Source organism: Chrysochloris asiatica, unplaced genomic scaffold, assembly GCF_000296735.1.
Source record: "Chrysochloris asiatica unplaced genomic scaffold, ChrAsi1.0 scaffold00062, whole genome shotgun sequence".
In the NCBI taxonomy this organism is placed as follows: domain Eukaryota; kingdom Metazoa; phylum Chordata; class Mammalia; order Afrosoricida; family Chrysochloridae; genus Chrysochloris; species Chrysochloris asiatica.
The window spans coordinates 8,794,409-8,800,137 of record NW_006408580.1 but is presented as its reverse complement, the minus strand read 5'-3'; the positions used below and the strand labels follow the sequence as shown (position 1 = coordinate 8,800,137).

Here is a 5,729-nt window from a genome sequence, read left to right as displayed (position 1 = left end):
TGAGAATTTTGTTGGGAAACCTTACCCCAGCCTCTCTACAGTCCTGATCTTGCCCCTTCAGATTTATTTTTGTTTTCAGAATTCAAAGAACATTTCAAAGGAACGTGATTTGAAATCTCAAGAATACCAAAAGTGCCATTTTGATGAGGTGTAACTTGAAGTGTGCAGAATTCTTTAGGGAAGGGTTAGAGAGATGGAAAGACCACCTTAAGAAGTGTATAGTCCTAGATGGAGATCATGTTGAGAATTAATTGCTTCACATTTAGATATTATTGTTTAATAAAAGTTTCTATGATCTTTCCTTACCCTTACATAAGTAATATTGAATTGGTAAATGTTATGATATATAATTTTTACTGAATTTTCTCCCTCTGAGGGATGGTGGGCTTGAACTACCAACCTTGTGGTTAGCAGCCCAATGCTTATGCCACTGAACCACCAAGATGCTTTAAAAATGGTTATTATAGTTAATCTATAGACATACTACCAATTCTGGAGCCCTCGTAGCATAGTGGATTACGAGCTGGGATGCTAACTGAAATGTCAGCAGTTCGAATCTATCAGTCTCTCCGCAGAAGAAAGATGAGGCTTTATGCTCCCATAAAGATTTACAGCCTCATAAATCCTGTACAGGGTCTCTAGGAGTCAAAGTTGACTCCATGGCACACAACCACCACCGCCGCCACCACCACCACCACCAATTAGTAACCAAAGCATTCAAATCTGTATAGGAAAATGGGCTAACACATAAACAAAAAGAACAGTACTCATGATTTAAAATTATATCAGAAACCAATCTGACCTTCTTAGTAATAATAACAACAATAATAAAGCAAACCCAAATAGAAACAAAAATCCTTTTGCCTTCTAAGATAACAAAAGATTTTTCAAATACATAGAGATAATGACTACAATGAGAGGGTCCTGCTTATTCACAGATGATGGGATAGTAAATTGGCCTCACTTTTTAGGAAAATAATTGAACACAATATAAAAAGAACTTTTCAACTGCTGGTTCTATTCCACTAACTTACTACAGTCCTCAGATTCTATCTGCAGAAATGATCTGGATGCACAGAACAATTTATGTATAAGAATATTAATCACATATTTATTTATAACCATCAGAAATTTGAAATGGAACTATTTATTCTGTTGGGCACTGAATTACAGTCTTTCTGCTGAATGGTTTTAGTATCTGTGAGACATTGCAAATATTTCATTCATTGGAGGATTTAAATTGACACAACATAGTGTTTATATGAAAAAAGCTAAATATAAAACTATATATAGCATAATTTAAAAAATAATCTTACAAACATGGCTCTGATCAGTTTACTACTTGGGCTTGTTAAATTGTGCTTTTAAACACAGAAGAGACAACCTTTGCAAAGTATCAGAGTGTCATCACAAAGAGAAAACAAGCAATTTAGTCCTACAATCCCATTATAGCATCTATTCCCACTGTCTTCACTCTCCTTTGTCAATAAATCTTTTCTGCCAAATGTTTTATCTTTTAGATTACAGTAAAATCTAATGTTCAATTTCTGCCTCCTTAGTTGTATTTTGAAATAATATGTATTTATTTTTAGACTGTTTGCATTTAAAAATAGCTTAAATGCAATCTCAAAAATTTCTATAATGTGCTTGGGTTACTTTTATGTGCAGAAAAAATATGAGGAAAAATCGATGGTATTGACTGGGGGTGGGTTAACAGAGTGGTAAACTATGATAATCAAGGAACGACATTTTCAGAAATGAAGGTTCAAAAGTTTAAAATTCTGCATGCTAGGGGACATCAAAAAATTAGTGGAAAATGGAATGAAAAGATTATGGAATTTTCCCATGAACTTTTAAATTATTACTATTTATTTACTTAAAATGTTTTATTGTGAATTATGTGATAGTTTACATGGGAGAACATTAGTTTTACATTCATCCTATCGTATATCGTTTCATTGGCATGGTTACAATCCCCTCCATGCATCATCAACTAACCAAAGGGTATAGCCTTCACCTCCCACCCCCCACCCCCAGGTCGTCAGCACACAGCCCCTCCCCCTCTCTGGGTCTAGAGTCCCCAGCCACTCCATCTCTCCACGTTATCATCTCTGCCTCCATCTCTGGCATCACTGTTTCTCTGGATAGGGTCCCACACTCCTCTCTTCTCCCATGATGATCCCAGGGACCTCCGCTCCTGGACTGCAAAGTCAACCACTCCCATCCTTTTGCTACAAAATGTCAACCTTTACATTTCCAACCCTCACAGTCAGTCCTGATAGCAATTATTCACTATTGTACCTATCCCCATTTCCTTTCATCAGCCCTGTCCAGACAGATTGGATACTACTCAGTGGAGATTCTACCTTTCTCCATGGCCTCTGGATCTAAGCTCCCTCTTTAAATTTTGTAAGCCAGTCACTTCTTGCCTTTGTAGGCCCCCTCCCCATTATGGGTAGCCAATGTTCAAGTTGCCCATCCCTGTCTACCCAGTGTATGGAAGAGGTGGGAATGATCCTTGCTATAAAGATTTGTTCCCTCTTTTGAGCTACTGCATCCATAGGTGTAGGTCAAGTTCATCAAATTGTATCAGATTACTCTTTTTCCTCTTCTTTCTTCTTCTAGTTGAGTCCTGATCATCCAGTCATTGAAGCCAGGTCAAGTGGGTATTATCTGCAAGTGTAGATGTTCTTGTGTATATGCCCTCTCTTCTTATTAGCTGGATGTTTCACTCTCTACTCTGTCCTCTGTGGCTATGTCACTGACTCCTGGCTCAGGAATCCCCAGGTTTCACTATACTGCTGGCCAACCAGGTCTCCACCTGGTTTCACAGGAGTTTATTAGCTCGCAGCTTCATTGCTGTTTTTCCCTCACTTCCATGAACTTTAAAACAATCTCTCATATTTGATAATAAGACACCACCAAAAAGGGTCTAGAGTAGTTTCTGTAGAAAGGTCAGAGTGGAGCTCAAAAGCAGTGGGTTAAGATTTGGCAGAGTGTTACATGCAGGGGCCAGAGACACGGTGAAAAGTCTTGACCATGAGAAGGGGCACTTCTTCCCTTCCCTGAGACCAGAAGTAATTAAGTCAAAAGGGGAGGAAATAAAATGTTAAGTAAAATGTCACATTGGAGTGTCCATCTAGGGCCTCAGTTTTACCTATGATTCAGGAGGTGTTGTTATTAAGTGCCGTTGAGTTGGTTCTGACCCAGAGGCATGTTGCCTATTATGAATAATGTGCCCTAAAAGACATGATCAAAGACACTGAAGACTTTCCAGTGGCAAGTGAGAAATGACACATGGGAGGACTGCATATTGAAGCACTTCCTGGGGGCAGGAGACTACTGTCTGAAATGGTTCATTTCTCTTTTTGGGTAAATTTTGTCAGTTGAATAGGCACAGAAGAGGAAAAGTAAGTAGTGGAATTAATTCAACACTGGGGGTTGACAAAGGAAGGGAAGTGGTAAAAAAAAAAATAAATAAAGAGATCCTAATGTCTTATTCCCAAGTTAGGTAGGGGAAAGTTTTACGATCAGAGAAGCAACCATTAGTTGGAATATAAATTAGGAAGGTCTGCTGTTACTAAAAAGGAAAGCTTGTATCTTTTTAAAATTAAAGGTGTTTTTAATACAGTTTGTTTTGGTCATATTTCAAATTGTATTATCACTTTTTTTTCTCCTAGCTGAGTCTTCACTCAACATCATTTAATTCATGTTTATTAATTAACTCCCTGTTTATTAATGAACTCATTCCATTGTTTTTAATGTCACAGTTGAAATAGCTCCTGTGCTTCAGATGCCAGAAGCAATGTCTGAAACGGTAGATGTTCTACAAATGTGCTGGCTAGATGACCAAACATTCCTGTAAATTTAGACAATGTATCATTGAACAATGGCTTCAAGATTCTTTCAGATAGATACTAATACGTAATGGCATTTTTACCATGATCTGTAATAGATACTTGGGAAGAAAGCCAATTTTTTAAAGATTACAAGTGCCTCTAAAATGGAGGCATAGACCACATATACTAATTTGATGACAAATCTGGTATTATCATCAGTTCTATGTTGATTAGATGACAGCTGCAAATGAACGTTATCTAGTGAAAATTTTTCTCCATATCATATTTACTAGCTTCAGGCATTGTCATGCTTTATTAGAGTCACTAAATAAATTGCCATTCTTTTACTTGCTCTTGGAATTTTCTAAAGTTTCTGAGAGTCATTACTTTTCAGACAGCACATGAAATTATAGATATTTCCTTTGAGGGTTGAATTTTATGGATTGTTGTTGTTGTTAAGTGCCAAGGACTCAGTTCTGACTCATAACAACCCTGTATAGAGTTTCCAAGGAGTGCCTGGTGAGTGTGAATCACTAGCCTTTCGGTGTCCATTAAGGACAGCATATTTTTATTCTCACGAATCATGAAAGCTAAAGGAAATTGTCAATGATTAATATTAAATAGTCTGGATATTTCTGAGTTAACCCTGAAGATTGATTTGAACAGTTTTTTTTTGTTGTTGTTGTTTTGGTAGATGTCCTACCTCTGCTGCCCTCATAATTGCAGAGTCATTGTCCTGAGTTTATATCCTGAAATATGCCAGCCTATTGCAGCTCTGGTAGCGTAGTGATTACGAATCGGGCTGTGAACCTTAACGTCAGCAGTTCAAACCTACCAGCTGCTCCGCGGGAGAAAGATGAGGCGTTCTGCTCCCGTAAAGATTTACAGCCTCAGAAACCCTGTACAGGGTCGCTATGAGTCAGAACTGACTCCACGGCATATAACAACAACAACATTGCTAATTTGCAGATTTTTTTTTTTGCATGAATTTTATACTGTGTTTTATCTTCTTTCAAGAGAACATTCATCATTGGATGGATGAGGAGAATTTTATACTCTATTGCTAGTAGTGAGGTCTCAGTAAAAGCACTTCAGCGTTTCAATGCTTCAGTTTCCTCTTCCTTATCCATAAAATTGGAATAGCATGTATGGTCTTCTCAGTAAGCTTTAGTATGAGAAAACACATTGAAAATAATTAAGGGAAAAAAAAAACAATTATAAGAGATCTCCTATTTTCTTAATTAACCCAACTCAATGCAAACAATAAAGGTTCTTCCTTCTAGAATGCTTCTAGAATCATTGCTTTGATGAGAACTTTTGATTAAATCACTCTTCTATCACTGCTTAGAATCTACTATCATTATTAGTCTCTTGCACATGCCAAATTCTCTCTCTTGACTCCCTGCTATCAAAACTTGGAGCAAAATGGTACTCAAGCTTCTAAGAGATACATGTAATGCTCTTTTGAAATTTTGATATTTGGAAATTATTCATCATCTACTGAAGAGATAAAGCCATATGGCACCGTAGGATAAGCAAGGTTGGTTTGAACCACAAGGTTAGTGGATCAAACTCACCAGCTGCTCCTCAGAAACCCTGTATAGGGTTGCTATGAGTCTGAACTGACTTAATGGCACTTAACAACAATAACAACAAATATATATTTTAAAAAATTGTTTTTATCATTAGTTCGATTCCATTCCAGTATAACTTGCTATACTGATTTGTTTATAATACTGAAATCACCTCTCAGCCCCATCAGTAATGATTTATTTTGATATTACAAAAACTCATTAAAGGTATGATAATACTCTTTCTTCTATTACTTTGTTGCTTTCCTAAAGATAATTGCCTTAGGATTTATAGTTCTCCTATTACCAAAATAAGAAC

The 5,729-nt window shown here is 36.9% G+C and overlaps 1 pseudogene; it reads left to right on the top strand.

The window, feature by feature from the left end:
• LOC102815583 overlaps positions 1–3,865 on the top strand; it is a 36,212-nt pseudogene extending 32,347 nt beyond the window's left edge.
• Positions 3,866–5,729: the final 1,864 nt, after the last annotated feature.